Here is an 18,716-nt window from a genome sequence, read left to right as displayed (position 1 = left end):
CTCGAAGCGTAAGAGATCTTAGCTAAATTTATGTATAAATGATGTAGCAATTTATTTTTCTAATGCTTTGTATTAAAATTTAAATTTTCATAAAATGTGGACTTAGCACGTTTGCATACTAAGCTAACGATATATCATACATCATTTTAAAAATCAGCAAAATCTGTTCATAAACATTTTGGTTTATCATTATGTTCCTTCCACATTATGGTAAATAAAAATGCTGAAAGCACATGTAGCATAGGACAAGTTTCAGCAACATGTTGTTATTATATTTATTACTCCAACATGTTGCTAAGAAAAATATTGTTATGTTTCAGCAGCTAGACAAATTTTAAACAAATACAGTAGAAACATACTTTCTTACCGATATGTTTCAGCAACATTTTTGTTAGCAACATGTTTCTGAAACATATTATCACAGAAACATGTTGCAAAGAACATATTTTTGGACAAGAGTTGATATACCTATAAAAATTACGATGAACTAAGAAAAAATACTTGAGCTACAGGTTTTTCAGGAGTCATTTTGAATTACGATATGTATGTATGAATGTACTATTTGAAAACCTGGGTTCCAGGGTAGCGATTAACGAAATCTCATCTGGCAACGTTTTGCCGAAAACTAGCACATAAACGTCACAATATAAATAAACGTTAAATTGAGCATGTGTCTGTGGTTGAATAAAATTTGTTATTGGCAATTTTTATATATCTATTTTATTATTTTTTCTCTCTCTTTCTGTATGTCGCCCTAAAAAGTAACAAAACTTAAACATGAGATTTTAATGCCACCCAATACTACAATTCTACATTTTCATCATGAGAAGAGATGTTAACATTTAACACAAGCACATAAACGTTTGTATAAATATTTTCACTTACGGGTGTCAGTAGCAAAAATCTTTTATGACCAAAATACAACAAGGGAAAATATGTTCGTTCACACACATAAATCCTTCAGATGCCAACTCATCGACAATTAGTGGATTTAAGGAGATGTGTGTGTGTTTATGTGTATTAGGGCGGACCTTATTTTATATGAATATATAAAATCAAAAAAACTTCACCTTCTAGATCAAAATCGCAAAAAACTTTAAAAAATTCGTTTTTTTTTACTTTTTTCCCCTGTCTAGGTCCATAGGTAGCAAACCGTTCAAAACTCAAGGAAACAATCAACTACAAAAATGTACCTAAGATCTCAATAAACAACATTATAGAACATATGAACTTCCTAGGAATGATTCTTAACACCGTTTAGGTAGTTCAATATAAGTTAGTAAGAAAAAACTAAACTAATTAATTATTATATATTATGCATAGCATGCTTTTAGGCAGCTTAATTTATTATTTCTAAATTTATTTCGTATTTTTTAAAGTTTTTTGCGATTTTGATCTTGAAGATGAAGTTTTTTGATTTTATATGTTCACAATTTTTGTTGTTTATGACAAGGACTACAACTTTGCCTCAGAGAATTCGCCAAACAAAATTCTGAAATCTTTGCAAGATATAAGCCTAAGAAAATGATCACTTTTTTGCAAAAATAACACCGAGGTCCCAAATCTTTGAGGAGCTATAAAAAATTGCATGACTTTTTTTGGTCTGTTATCACGTAGTGGTGTTCGTATATGGTTATTTTTTTCGTATTGACTGTGTTATTTAAGCCCAACCTCTTAAATTTTCAAACAAATTACAATTAAATAAAATACAAACACCTTTTTAATTGGAACATCTTTTCAACATTTAACCCATGTTTTTATAACTTTTTATTTTCAACATTATTGAACGAATTTTATAATTTTCAAACAAAATTCAAATTTTTTATAGAAGCGGATAACTTTAATAAAATAGAGACCAATGTTTTTAATATTCATCTAATTGAAATATTTAAACAATACAAATTTATTCAAAATATTGGCAATTGTTAGCTATGACCTGTTACAATCTTTCTGGTAACTTATCAACATATCTAGAACGAATTAAGCCAATATCGGATACTCTTTTCTGAAGTGAAGCGTATCCCAGAGAAAGCGTTCGAGAGCATTGATCGAAAATAGTAGTCAGAGGGGATAGGTCTGGCAAAACTGTTCAACCACTTCTTTCTAAATAGTTTTTAACAGTTATTACATCATATGGACGAGTGTTTTCATGATGGAATATTATGGTTCTATGTCTGACCGCATTTTCTGGTCGTTTTTCGACCAATGCAGGTTACCTGTAATGGTCTGGTTAGATTTCAGCAGTTCTTAGTAGATAACACTCTTTTGCTTCCACCACATACATAGAAATACCTTAGCGCCATGTATATTAGGCTTGTTGACTAAGCTTCACATACGATCTCTTACGTTTCGGGTTATCATAATGGATACATTTTTCATCGCAAGTAATGATTTGGTGCCAAAATGATTTTCCTTTATAGTGTTCAGGGCATGCAAAATCGTCTTTTAAGGTCTCTCGTGTTGAGTAGCTTCCAATCATTTTGCAAGCTCGTGTTGAGTTTGACAACAATTTTCATGCCTCCAATTCTAGATCTTTAAACTTTTTTGGCTGACCTGGGTGATCTTTGTCTTCCGTGTCAAAATAACCTCTTCTGAAGCACAAAAACCATATTTCGTACGTTGAAACCGATGGAACACGTTCACCAAAAGCTTTGGTGAGCAATCGGTGTGCTTCAGCGGCACTTTTTTCAAAAATAAAGTATGGTCGGTCAAGCCCTACACTAAGTAAAAGAGTGATTTTCGGAAGTGGGCCTTATATGGGAGCTATGACCAATTATGGACCGATGAAATTAGGTCGTGTTATTTATGTCTAAGTATATGAATGTTGAATTTTGTGTGTATACCAACATTTTTAAGCGATTTATGCACGTTAAAGTGATTTTCAGAAGCGGGTCTATATGGGAGCTATGACTAATTATGGACCGATCGTAACAAAATTTGGTGACATGAATTTTATATATATAAAACTTATTTGGAGCGGAATTTGTGGAGATACATATATAAATTAAACATTTATGACCGATAAAGTCCAATTTCGGAAGGACATTTGTATGGGGGCTAGGTGAAATAATGGAGCGATTTCAGCCAGTTTCAATAGGCTTGATCCTTGGACCGAAAAAATAATATGTAGCAAATTTGATCGACATAAATTGCGACCTGTACTCTGCGCACAAGGCTTATATGGACAGCCAGTCAGACAGACGGACGGACAGACATCATTTAATACTCAGAAATTGTTTCTAAGTCGATCGGTATACTTTAAGGTAGGTGTTAGACTAATATTTTTGGGCGTTACAAACATCTGCACAAACGCATTATACCCTCCCCACTATGGTGGTGTAGGGTATAATAAAATAATTATTTTTGGCAAATAAACAAAATTAATTATTATACATATAACGAAGGTACAACAAAATCTAATGGAAATTGAAGCCATTCAGATACAAATATCAAATGGTGACAGGTTTGTATATAACTAGAATTAGAAATCGAGTCAGTTTATCTCTTTATATTAAATTTTTGTGGGATTTTTTATTTGCATCCAATTACATTTTAAAACCAAAGAAATTTTTTAGATTTTTAACGAAGTCTACATTCTTAAAATAGAATAATTTGTGCTGGTTGGGAATTCCCAGAATCCTGGGAATTGAATTTTTTCATTGACATTTCTCTCTTCTTCCGTTCTATGGATTTATTCAATGGTGCAAACTCTAAACGTTATTCGATTTTGATAAAATTTCCAGCATTTGCTGCTTATAAGATGAAAATTCAAGAACACTAGGGCCACCCTCATGTGTATGTGTTTGTTTATGTCTTGTTGTTTTCTTATTTAATAATCTTCTAAGTGCGTGCGCGTGGTTTTAATTGTATTCACAGTCACCGATATACGGTACTCATGTGGGTTTATTGATGTATAAATAGACAGACAATGCATGCTGGTGGACTCTCATACGAGTACTTTTGTTTTTAAATACAGATGAGTTTATAGGCAGTTATATTTATCAGTAATTGAAAGGAAGCTCTTGAATTTCATGTATATGTTTCTTTTGTTGTCACTGTCTACTTTAAAAACATTTTAAGTCAAAAAATTTGCTTCAAAGTTGTCACTCTCATGGTATTCAACATTGAATACAGGTGTCATTTACATTAGAATGCATTCTATCTTCAAACTGGTTGTTACAAACTCTCATATTCTAAAATCTTAGGTACTTCTCAATAATTGTTTTAATCATGCCGTTAGATATTGATTTTATCAATCCGTTTATAACACATCGAAATATTCGTCGCAGACCCACAAAATAATAAATATTTTGAGTCCTTATGAGATTCTAATACGATCTAGCTATGACCGTCCATCTGTATGTCTGCTGTAGGGCTCTAACGAAAGGAAATTATCCACAAATTCCCCCTCTTGATAAGGTTTGTTTGGTATTGAAAATTGGCAATACCGGTCCATGATTTCACCTAGCCCACATACAAATATCCCCACGAAATAGTGTTTGAGCAGTCTAAATACTCGGTTGTTAAATTTTCCTTGTAAAATATAAATTATTTCTGCAACTTATCAATTGGGCCACTTTCTAATCGTTTCTTCCTGAGTAGCCCCAGTAATAAACAAATGGGGGAATTTTTTGAGTTTATTATTCATGTTTTTCTGTTTCTTCTGTTTCTTTTTTTTGTGGGAAATTTTTTTAAAAACATAAAATTCCATTCACACTCATCTGCCTAAATATTCATACATATGTTATGTACTGTATATTAAAATTGAATAATGAATTTGCCAAATGAAGCTGAAGGAGTTAAAGAAAACAAATCTTGTTGAAAATACATTTTTGAAAGGTAAATCGTTAACACGCCATAAATTACAAATTTAATGGATTTTTCCCATAAAGATAGTACATACATACACTTAACAAGAAAATCCTATTTAGATTTAACAAAACATTATTCAATTTTATGGCCTGCTTGTTTAAATTAAATTAAAATTTCAACACTTTATTATTATTGTTTGGTATTAAATATTATTGGGAAATTGTTATTTTCTCTTACGCCTAAAAGCCTACTGTGAAATCTGGCATATGGAAACACCTTAAGGTATACTCAACAGAATAGACAAGCAAGTTTATGTTGCTGTAAGTAAGATTTAACGCTAAAACACCTTTCAACACAATTTGATTATTTGTCATAAATTTAGCTTGCCTTCTCTAGCTCTCTCTGTGTTTTATTAATATATTTTTTATTGTTTTAACAAAATCCGCACTCTAGGCCTAAAACGGAACAAATAATAAATAAAACTTTTTACTTTTATTAGTTTCTTTTCTCTTTAAGCAACACTAAATGTTGGGCTGGTATTTTTATGATTCACAGCCGAAAAGAACACAAAGAAAAATAAAATGAAACAAATTTATTGTTTCTCTGAAACGATTTATGAATTAAATTGAATTCTTTGTCCAATTTATATTGATGGACTGATTAGTTTAATGAAATTTATCACTGGCATTTTAAAGGTTGATTTTTATTTGAACTTTGTTTATGATTATTGTTATAAATAAAAAAAAAGTTTATGAAACAATTAAAGTAAATTGAAAGTTAATTGAAAAAGTCTACTAAAATTTTATAACAAAACGTAAATGTTGAGTTGAGTTGAGAGGAAAGAAAAGTGTAATAAAATTTGGTAATTTATGGTTAGCGATAAAATTGAGAGAATCAAACGAAAATGGAATAATTTGTTTTAAACATTTACTGTTTCTAAGCAGACAGCTAAAAAATGCGTTTAAATTGTTGGAAGAAACTTTTAAAAAAAAATTTTAGAAATAAAACAGTGATATTTTTTTAATGAAAATTATGTTATGACATTTTGTTAGACAGAATTATGTCCAGACAAGACCTGCATTTTTTTATAGCCAAAATTATATCATGTTATAATATAAGTTAATTTATAGACATAATTATTACATGATATAACGAAAATGTCGTGACATAAAAATATTCTCAAGATAAAAAAAATTACCTGGTATATATATGTAGACAATTATGTCCTGATATGACATGAAAAAAATGTTAGGAAACAACGAAATAATAAGAATTTTAGATAAAAAAAAGTGGGAAGACAAAATTTTCATTAAAAATATTATATTAACATTTTCTAAAAAAAATATATAATGATATGGCAGAAATGTTCTATAAAAAAATATGGTGGCATGACGACATTTTCTATAAGAAATCGTATGTCATGACATGAAAGAAAATTATGCTCTGACAGAAATTTTCTATAAAAGAATGAAGTCATAACATGACAGAAATTATTTAAAATTAAAAATATCTATAAACAAATTAAGTCACCTCATGACAGATATTTTCTATACAAAATCGTAAGTGAGAAAGAAAATTATGTCATGAAAGACATTAAAAAAAAAATTATGTCATGACAGAAATTTTTATAAAAATCGTAAGTTATGTCATAAGAATGAAAATTATGTCATGAACCATATTTAAAAAAAAATTATGTCATTTTTTAAAAATGTAACAGAATGATGTTATAACATGAGACAAATTATCTCTGATTAATATCAATAAAAAAAATTAAAAAATAGTATGTCATGACAGAAATTTAAAAAAAATTATGTCAGACAGACATTTTTATAAAAAAATTCTCACATGACATTTTTTATAAAAAAAATTCAAAAATTACGGAAAATTTACTATAAAAAATATTGTCATGTCATAACAGATAGAAATTTTCCATCAAAAATATTGTCATGACAGACATTTTCCATAAAAAAATATTATATCATGACATGACAGAAAAGAATTATGTCATGACATGACAGAAATTTTCTAACAAAAAATATTCTGTCATGACACGACAGAAATTTACCGTAAAAAATTATGTCATGACATGACAGAAATTTACTATCAACAAGTAAGAGAGCTATATTCGGCTGTGCCGAATCTTATATACCCTTCACCAAATTATACTTTAAAATAAATTTTTTTAAATATTTTTAGGTAAACAAAATTTAATTTTTTTTTTTTAATTGTTTTTCAACATTTTTTTTCGAAATTGTTTTTTAATTGTTTTAAAAAAAAGTTTTTTAAAAAAATTTTTTTTTGGAAAAAAAATGTATGACAAAATCGTTTCAATGGACTTTGAAATATCTATCATTAGATATCCATATTGTCTATATTAATGACTTAGTAATCCATATATAGATCAAAAATTGGTCAAAAATCGAGGTTGTCCCGGTTTTTTGCTCATATCTCCGTTATTTATGGACGGATTTTGCTGATTTTAAATAGCAAACTTCTCGAAAGCATGTCTGACAGAATTATTGAAGATTTGGATCCCGAAGATATCTGGGGTCTTCAGAAAATTGATTTCAACTAACAGCTGGACAGACAGACATACGGACATGGCTTAATCGACTCCGCTAGAATGTAGAAATTACAAACGGAATGACAAACTTATATATACCCTTCTCACGAAGGTGAAGGGTATAAAAATATTGTCATGACATAAACAGACATTTTTATAAAAGAATTATGTCATGACATGACAGAAATTTTCCATTAAAAATAATGTGATGACATGACAGAAATTTTCTATAAAAATATTGTCATTTTATAACAGAAATTTTCTATAACAAAATTATGTTATGACATTACAGAAATTTTCTATGAAAAATATTGTCGTGATATGACAGAAATTTCTACAAAAAATATATTACGTCATGACATGACAGAAATTTTCTATAGCAAAATTATGTCATGACATTACAGATATGTGTCATTATAATGCCATCATATGACAGAAATTGTTTATAACCAAAATATGTGACAAAATTGCATCAGACATGTCAGAAATTTTCTGTAAAAAATTATGTCATGATATGGCAGACATTTTCTATAACAAAATTATGTCATGACATTACATACATGACTGTAATTATAATGCCATCATATGACAGAAATAACCAAAATATGTAAAAATTGCATCAGACATGGCAGACATTTTCTATAATAAAATTATGTCATGATATGACAGATATTTTCGGTAACATTAACATTAAGTTATGACAGATATTTTCTATAACAAAATTATGTTATGACATAGCTGACATTTTGGTATAAAAATTATATCATAACATGGCTAAAAATTGTATAACTAAATTATGTCATGACATCGCAGAAATTTTCAATAACAGAATTATATCACCACATTTTGTTTAACAAAATTATGTCATGACATGTCAGACATTTTTTATAAATGAAAATTTTCTATAACAAAATTATATATTGATATGAGAAAAATTGTTCATTACTAAATGAAGTAGTGTTATGACAAGTCATTATCATTACATTTCATTTTCATAGATTGTTATAAATGCAAGTCAGCAACTTTTTTTTTAATATTTATAAAAAACAAGGATTTAAAGTATTAAATAAATACTATTAAGATCATTTAACTTACTTTGTAGGAAAAGGCCAAAGTAACCCTTTTAAAATGTTTAACCCATTTCATTATTAGGCTTTATATTTTCATTTAATTTCATTAAATATCATTTAAATATTATCAACTACATTTATACAATAACAATACCTTATTAAAAAATTTAATTCTACAGAAATCTTTAAGAAAAGCTTAATTTCTCGCTCTCTTTTCTTTAGTCCTTAAAAAATTTTTGTACAAGTTTTCATTGTCATCTGGCAGACAATATGAGTACGTAAAACACATGCCAACTTACATGACGTAAAGAGATTTTTCCGCAAACAAACAAACAAACTAACAAATTACGAAAAATGTCACAGATGACAGTCATTGTCAATCTTATGCATAAGACCTAAGGAAAATATATATATGACAAAGTTTAACATTAAACCTAAAACCTTTTTTCTGGAAAATTATTTTCTACTTTTTGTCTTAATCTTTTTTTTAGCATTAAAAGCTCAGGTTTCTTCTTATTGTTGTCTTTTGGGGGAGGGTGGTTGTATTCTGTTTGTGACTTTTAAAACATTAAATTACAAATTTATCAAATAAGAATTTCATTATTATTCTATAAACATATAAATGAAAATAATTAATTTATTATGTAAACCATTTAAATTCCTGAACATGAAGAAAAAACAAACTGTCATAAATTCATTTATGCAATTAATCATAAAAACATTTTAATAAAACATTAAAAAATATTTTGCAGCAGTAAAAATTATGTAAAAAATTTGTTTCCTTAGAATACAGGTGAACATTAAAAACAACTTAATGCTTATTTTATTATCCACATATTGTAAGCATGTTTATAATGGGGGAAGTAGAAAACGTAAATTATATTTCAAAAAGTATGATTTTAATTAATATGCTTTTTTTATTGTTATCGAACCACTTGATTGTTTCTTACTTATCCTAAATTTAACAGATGTTCAAATTTCTTAATATATTCAATTTTCACTTAGAATTTATTAACATTATTTTGCAGTCATTAAGTTGTAGTTAAATTTAAACAAAAACTTTATTTTATTTAAATTTTTAACTCATAATTTAATAAATTCAAAGCCTCAACTTTGACTGCCGATAGATTACACATAATTTAAAAAAGGTAATTATTATTATAATTTTCCAAAAGCTAAAGTCCTCTTCTATAACTTTCACTTAGAAAGTTTTTCAATTGGATCAATAGTTTAGAAGCTACATACTTATTATGATTTGTTGAACTATCATAACCACTGTGCGTATGATTAATAATTGAATATGAGTAAATTAATATTAATCATACGTATCATAGTGGGTTCGTTAGGAAAAAAGTGGTAATAGACCTTTAACTTTTAAACTAATAGTCAGATTGAAAAATTATATACTAACAAATCGTAGAGGAGGGCATAGGCTTTAAGTAAATGAAATTTGTGGCATCTCTTTTTGGAAAACAAGATGAGATAAAGGGTGTCAAAGTCGACCACCTCTGATTTGCACAATTTTGTAGAGCAAATCTTTCTGAGCCAAAAGAACTGCTCAACGTATCTCAGAGAGAGCGTTCTACATCGATCGACACAAGTAGTAGTCGGACGGGGCACGGTCTCGACTATAAGGCGGTCTGGACTACTAACCACTTCTGTTTAAATAGGATTGAGATCGAAAAACCTTAACACACGTTTTTCATCAAAACTTTTAACACAAGTATTATTTGATTATTTGATCAAGTTACCTTTGTAAAGCATGTCAGTTATTAGGTTTAATGTTAATTATGTTCATTTGTTGTTAGTCTGATTAAAATCGGTGACGCGAAAAAAGTGAGTACTAAAATTATTATATGTCTTCAACAAAGTTAAACCAAACTTGGTCCTAAAAAAAGTTGGCCAAACAATCAAAGGTTTTCCAATGTTATTAAACAGTATCGGGAGAACTTGTCCGTTGATAGAAAAGCTGGTTCATGTAGAAGGGATGGTCCACATGATGTTTCTAAAGCCAATAAATAGAAAGCATCTTCAAAAGAGCTCCCAACACATCCGGTAGGAAAGCAGTCCGTTTAGCTCAGTACTCGGAATATTTGGTTCGAAAAGTTAAACCCAATGCAGGTTTAAAAACGTACAAGGCTCAAAAAGTTCATGACAGGAACTCTGCTAAAAATTTAGAGGCCAAAGACAAAATATACGTATGGACAACTTTTCTCAGCTTCCGAATCAATATTTTTATATTTCTGATTATGTAGAAAATTTTAGGACCCAAAAGCAGAAAATTGTTCCAAAAAGTTCTTGGCATGGAATCCAAAGGGTTCTATAAATATCAAAATTTACATCAAGAAATGTTTAAAAAAGTGGATGCTTTCATTCATAAGACTTCTTAATATGTCAACTTATTTTTGACCTGATTTCGCATCCTACCAATGTCTTATACCGAAAGAAGCAAATCCTCCAAACTGCATGGAGCTAAGGCCAGTGGAGAGATATTGGGATTTTGTTAAAAAATAATTGAAGAGCACAAAATTTTTGTTTGTATTTATTTTATAGCGTTCAAGCAGCATTTCAGACATACAAAATCGTCTTTCTCTCAGCTTCATTTCGTATGGTAACAATATCCCTGCTTTTGGATGAATCCTGATGCTCGCAAACGTTTTGAGGCAGCATGCTTGAGTAGATTCCAATGATTTGGAAAGCTCTTGTTGATGTTGTCAACAATATTCATGGAGTAATGCCTCCAATTCTTGGTCTTCAAACTTTTTTGGCTGGCCTGGACGATATTTGAGGGGCTTAGAGCACAAGGGGTTCAAGTGCCTTTTTTTTCTAAAATTGAGTTAAAATATGGAGTTAGTAGATGAAGTTCAGAGAAGTTCATAGCACAAGAGTTGAATTTCGGATTCTCATCCGTTAGCGAGATATAGCGACCAAAGCTAGCACTTGTGATTAAAATACCAGTTTCGCTTGGAGCACAAGGGGTACATGTGCACTTAAACTCCTTGTGCTCTAAGCAAATATTAAAATTCATTTTTAACATGGCCTGAATGAGTGAATTCAGATAAGTGATCAGCTAAAATCTAGCGAGTAATTCCATCACTTGTTATCAAAGCACCTGTTCAAATACCTTAGTGCACTTTGTGGATTATTTGCCAAAAAAGGTAACATAAAATAATGGAATCGATTGTTGATTGTCTATTATTTTTGGTACGTAAAACCATTAAAAATTAGTGAATCTGAAAATTCTGAATCTGATCATCTCATACAAAGATAGTCTTATGAATGTGCAAAAAAACTTCACCCAATAAAAATGAAAGCTCGAAATGTTGACCGAGCCGTGCAGTTACTATCCCAACTTCCTCCAAAAAACAGCGTCAAACCCATAAAGTTCCAGAAATTCAAGAACCTACAGGATATTCTTTGCTATATGCCACCAATTTACCATGAATGGTTTAAAACACTTCCTCGCGATAGAATGGAAGATATTCCGGAAAGAATCGAAAGTCAAAGTGAGGATGAAGATGAGCCTGATGATGTCATGGAACCAGATTATGACGACTAAAAAATGTAACAGAGAACCATAAAAGCGTTTCTTAATAAAATGTTATTTAATAATATTTAGTCTATTTGGTTTTCTTATAAGGTAATTTAGAAATTCAAAAAAAAAATTAAAACACAAGGGGTATAAGTGCGACTTTCCTTACTTCAAAGGTAATTTTTGGGTATTTCTATATATATATATAAAAGATGCTATTTTTTATATATAGAAATACCCAAAAGTAATATTCCAGATAGTATCTAACATTTTTTATTGTAAATTAACTTTAACCTCTTTTTTCTCATTATTAAACACTAGTCACTTGAATCCCTTGTGCTCTAAGCCCCTCATTTGTCTTCCGTGTCAAAATTTTCAAATTTTGAGTTAAAAAATTACTTTGTTATTTACACTATAATGTTCAATAACTAAGTCAGAATAAATGACAGATATGTGCCCTTTAAAATGATATATAATTAATTAAAAATAAAAACCAAGTTCAAAATATATGTCATCTATTGTAAATCACGCATTTTTAAGTCATACAGCCAGTAATTTTCAGAAAGTTTAGTCTTCCTCTATGATTCCTTCATATATTATTCTAAAATTCATTGAAATCTGTGCATATTTATACAAGTTAAGTTAAGCTCTACAAAGTTTTGCACAACAGAGGTGCTCGACTTTAACACCCTGTAGCTCACCTTGTATTTTAGCAGGACTCTCAAAAATTTAATTTTCTGAAAACTTATGTTGTTCTGTACGATTCGTTCTCACATGATTTTGGAATCCGGCCTGTAGTTTTTTAAGTTATTACAATTTTTTGTTATTGACTCCACTGTACCAGGGTGAGTATGATTAATAATAATTATTTAAAGACAGGAAATACATATTAATCATACGTATGCATATGGGAAAGTGACTGACTACTTAAATCACCATATTAAACAAGAAGTCATTTTGTTTAATTTTACAATAAATTCTGAAGTGACGCCAACAATTTTAACAGACATTATTGATTGATGGACATTCCTCCTAAAAGCTAAATAAAAAGTTTATTGAACTTTTTGTTTAAAGAAATTACCCCATCAATCTTATATTTTTTATAATTAAATATTTTATTTAATATCTTTAAGTATTTCTCCCTTAAAGGAAAGTTTTTATTTGCAAATTTCTATATATTTTTGTTAACAAATATTTGTATTAACATTTGTTTTTTGCAAGATGTCATTGTATAATAGATAGATATTCATTATTAATTTAATATATTTTTTAAGGAGTGAGTAAAACGAAGAAAATAAACAAATATTTGCAAAGAAATAATAAATAATTGTTCTTGGGCTGAACAAATATTTCTGTCTAAAGCCAATAATGCTGCCTGGAAACAGCAATAATAGACATTTTCAGTAAAGAATACGAATTTGATTTTGGAGAGGATTTTTAGGGGTATGGTGTATTAAATTTGATAGAAAAAAATAATAAATTCAATTAAATTCAACTTTATGGTAATATGTATTTATACCGCCATTTAAATTATGAATCATATTGAAAACTTATTACTGTTTTATTATGTATTTAATTTTTTTTAATACTTTAAGGTTCTTGTCTATTAAAAAAACCAGCAGAAAAAAAAACACTCGTAAAAAGGAAATGAAGCATCATCTTTTTATTTTTTTTTTGTTAAACAAAACTTGGCAAGGAATAAAAAATATTTGCTGCCTCTACTATAACAAGAAATATTGTTTTAGTTTATCATGTTTAAGATGATTTCAGCTGTAGCTGCTGAAAGCCATCCAAAAGTTTTTCTTTGTCAAGTGCATCAACATTATTATCAGCGTCTTCATCACCAACATCAACGCAGTTGTCGTCAGTCATACTTTCTTATCATGCTTCCTCTTGGTCAAGGAAATTTCTAAATGATGCCTTAAGATATGCTACACATATACACGACCAACCACCCATCACCCAGCCATCTACATTTACTTATACTCTGCACTCGAAAAAAACCAAACATCTTCAAATGTTTTTAAACTTTATGGAAATATTTTAATAAAATGGCAGGAGTATTACCAGAAAATGTAAAAAAGCAAACAAATAAAAACTCACACACACACAGCATGTCATCAAAAATATTTTAACAATGCATTTGTGCCTATACACACTTACATAATGTTTAACATACGAAAAGTTTGACAGAAAGTGAGAATGCTATAGAACTGGCAAACAAATATTTGAAATAATAAAAAATTATCATTTTGAAAAATCTTTCGAAATTTTGTGAGTAGAGAGAGAGCAAGCAGCATACAAATTAAGTATGTACGTACTTGTGTTCTTTTTAACAAATTTGTTTTTTTTATTTTCTCTAAAGTAAACTTTAAAATTATGTTTAAGCACGTATGCATATATTTGTCGATCAAAATTATTATTTTAAATGTTTACAGTGAGTTAAGGAATAGCAGGAATGGCATTCAAAGTAATGAAATATTACAGCATTTTTAACAAATGATGTCAAATGATTCAAGTGAACTCAAATTGATAAAATACATTATAAAACATACAAGGAACAAAATCGAAAAAAATTTAAAGGTGTTTTAAAACACTTCACAATTTTGATGTACTGTGGTTATAGTAGCACAAATATGGTCCAAATTTTAAATTCTATGGAGAGTTTTTTTTACACATATTTAAATATTGCATTGAAATCGGCTCAGTTATTTAGGAGTTATAATAACAAACTGAAGCAAAAAAAATATTTTTTACGTGAAAATAGCAATTTTTTTTTTGTGTTTAAAAAAATCATGAAAAATCGAAAACGACAACAGATTTATTACTTTATCGCAAAGCCACATGTAATAGGAACAAAATAATATATTGATCACAAATATCCGTTAATTCTTTTCGAATTTATTCACAATTTAGTGAATTCGCTCACTTTCACAAAATTTTAGTTTTTTTATTTGAAATTTTTCTATCATATATTTTCACTTAATTACACCATCCGACAAATAGAGAACAAATTCGTTAGACACGAACCGGATGATACACGTCTGAATCTACAAATTTAATGGAGAAAAACTGTGTTTTCAGTTTTTGATTTCGTGATCCGTGTCCTTTTTTAAGGACTTCAAAGTTTCAAAGAAGTACATTTTTCAAAAAATATTTAAAAATACTTCTACTATTCCAACAATGACAAATTGTATGTCAAAAGAACAAGAAGAGTTGTAAAATATTTTGTGTTATCTTTATTTTATCCTGTAAGGATCAAAAGATGTCAAAAATGCCCTTTAAAATGTTTATCCTTATATTCTATTCACCCAACTATTCTATACTAAAAGTCAAAATTTCATCCTTTATAAACATATATAAAGGTCAAATTAAAATTTAAAAAAAAATTATTGGAAATCTAAAAGGATATTCAAGGATAAAAATATTTGAAAGGACATTTTTGACATCTTTTGATCCTTACAGGATAAAATAAAAATAATACGAAATATTTTACAGCCCTTCTTGATTATTTGACATCAAATTTGGCAAAGTAGGATGATCAGAAGTATTTCAAAACATTTTTTTAAAAATGTACTTCTATGAAAATTTTAAGTCCTTTTAAAAGGAAACAGGATCACGAAATGAAAAAACTGAAAACACAGCTTTTCTCCATTTAACTTATTGTTTCGGACGTATATCATCCGGTTCGTGTCTAATATTGAGTGTCGTACGGTGTTTTTGAACATTAAAGTGTAAAGTAAAATGTTAGTTTTGCTTCGTAAATGTCGAATTTTGTGCCAACAAAGCGTCCTTTGCTTTCCTTCTTCAATTTGAAAAAAAGTGCCGCTGAAGCAAACCCAAGCTTATGGTGAATATGTTCCATCGGTTTCCACGTGAGACGGATGGTTTGTGCGGTTCATAAGTGAAGATTTTGACACGGAAGGCAAATATCGCCCAGGTCCGCCAAAAAAGTTTGAAGACCAAGAGCTGGGAGTATTACTCCATGAAGATTGCAGTAAAACTCAACAATTTCAAAACGTTTGCAAGCAGCAAAAGATGGAAAATTGGGTACGTTACGAATTGAAGCCGAGAGACCTTGAAAGACGATTTTGAATGTCCGAAACGAGCCTGAACGCTATAAAAAAATCGTTTTTGCACCGAATTATTACTTGCGAGGCTTTTTAAGTTCCCGATCTTTTTTGATTCCCGGTAATCGGGAAATTTTTTTCTACATTCCCGGGCACCCGCCTATTACCGAAATATATAATGATACTGTAAATTAGGAATATTATAGCCAAATTTCATATAAAAACTTAGTGTTATAATTATTAAATATCAGACCTTCGAATTAATTAATAAAATTTGAGCTTAATTAACTAAAATCTTAATCCGTAATTAATGAATGTCAGCCTTTCATTCCATAAATCCATTCCAAATATTTAATTTTTTAGATTCATTCCAAAGCCTTTGTATAAACTGAATTAATTTTAAAGTTAATTAATAACAGAATTTATTCAAACTTTTAATGATTAAATTTTTGTTAAATCAAATCATTAACAAAATTAATTGAAAAAATTGTTTTAAGCCTTTTTGTACTAGATTTGAATTGAAGAACAATTTAATAATTTAATACATTTTTGAAGCTATTTTGTTATGGATTTGAAGAAGAAATTTAAAGAAATTAGAATGATTCAATAAGAAATAAATTCTATAAATAATGAATTCACTTTTTAAATTTTCATACGAAAAACCCCAAATAAATAATAAGCGGTCTATTATTGCCGAGATATAAGCAAAAAACTGTAAAAAACTTTTCAGTGTTTTTTGGTGAAAAAAATAGAGTTCTAACTTGTTTTCTATGTAATTTCGTCAGTTTTTAATTCCCGGGATTCCCGACTAAACATCCCGGGAATCGGGTAGTGAAAAATTGGCAAAATTCCCGGGAAATTTGTACCGGGAATTCCCGGGATAAAAACCCTACTTGCGATGAAACGTGGATCCATTACAATAACCCGAAGTGTAAGAGTTAGTATGTGAAGCCAGACCAACCAGCGAATCGCCAAATATCCATTGCGCTAAGGTAATTATCTGTATTTGGTGGGAGCAAGAGGGTCATATCTATTATGAGCTGCTGAAGTCTGACCAGATTATCACAGATCTATTGGTGAATGGCTTGACGATTATCATCTTTCCAAATGCAGCAATGCTGTTTACATTGCCATTTATCCCAAAAGAGTACTTCATCACTGAACAAAATATGGAAATGAAGGGTGTGTAAAAATTGACGAACAAACAGATTAGATCATCTTAGAATGTTATAAGACCTTAGAATATATATAACTTTTGTTTCTACGATTAATATTTTGATATGTTATAAACGGAATGACAAGCCTATTTTTTTAGTGGTTTAAAAATAAGCTTAATCACATTATGTCTAAGTAAATAAATATAAATAAACTAACGCAAAAATACCATTTTAAGCAATTGGAAAATTACTTTATTCGCAGCAATTTTATATAAAAATCAAGTCATTTTGATTGTTGTCAGCTCAAATGACTGATTAGTATAAACAACATCGCAGATGAAAACAGGGTAAATACAAAAGCATAAATTTAAGCTAAAGCAAACAATTATGTCAAGAAACTGGGACAATTTATTAAAACTGTATGTGACAACTGCTTTGAAGAAAATACATGATTTTTTTCAAATACGCATCACAGTTATTGAGACAAGTCTTTAAAAACTGTTAAGCTGAAAGTATTAATGAATGAATGAATGACTGAGTGAGTTTATCTTTTAATATGTGATGAATCCTTCATTTCTTTAGTTTTAGGTCGTTGTCACAAAAGGCTTGCAAAAATGTGTCATGATTTTTTTTTTTTTTCTTAAAAAAAATCTCCTTTTAAATACGAAAAATATTGTGATTCTGAGCCATTTTATCAATTTCGTTTATTATATTTAATTGTATTAAATACATAAGAAAGACTAAAATAAATGTTGGTGTTTTTTATTGTTTGACTCAAGGCAAATTTATTTACAGGTATACCCAATTCTACAACAAATACAACTTTACCAAAAACAACATGTACCTTGTTTTTGTAAAATTATTTGCTAGCTGTCAAACAGCTAAACAACAGCAGACTGCAAAAATCAAAAACAGGGGTGAAAATAAATAAATACGTGAAATTTACTTTCAGTAAGTACTCCATTCACTTTTATATTATCAATTATTCACTTTTCTACTATTTTATATTTTTTATTAAAAGAAACAAAAACGTTAATTTAAATTGATAAAGAAATGTAAACAAACTTTGACAGCTAGAAGTGAAAAAACAAATCGAGCAAAAAATAGTCAGCTGGCTTTTCGACGTCACCTTATTAGATACGCCTTGGTTTGACTCATGGTAGAACCAACCAGGTACAATTATTAGGGAGAGTTTTCAATATTTACCCCTACAACGTCAAATAACGCATTTACTCTAATCACTTTTTATTTTGTTTTCTCAATGTTTTGCACGTTATATTAATACTAACACATATTTATTTGGAAAAAATTTAATTTGAATTGAATATTTTAGGAAAAAAAGTAAATACACAAAAATTTGTTTAATTATTTTTTTTGTCTTAGACATTTCGTTTTGTTTTTTTCTAATTTTCTTTTGTTTGACGTTATAGGGAATGTATAATTGAGAACGTACTTTCTAATAATTGTACCTTGCTTGTTCTGCTATGGTTTGACTATTTGTTATATTATTGT

The 18,716-nt window shown here is 28.9% G+C and overlaps 1 protein-coding gene across 1 annotated transcript in view; it reads left to right on the top strand.

Annotated features, from left to right (window-relative positions):
* The window catches only part of TkR99D (Tachykinin-like receptor at 99D), a 160,032-nt gene that overhangs the window by 39,063 nt on the left and 102,253 nt on the right, over positions 1 to 18,716 (top strand). The window lies entirely within an intron of this gene.

Source organism: Calliphora vicina, chromosome 1, assembly GCF_958450345.1.
Source record: "Calliphora vicina chromosome 1, idCalVici1.1, whole genome shotgun sequence".
NCBI lineage: Eukaryota > Metazoa > Arthropoda > Insecta > Diptera > Calliphoridae > Calliphora > Calliphora vicina.
This window is presented reverse-complemented; position numbering and strand designations above follow the sequence as displayed.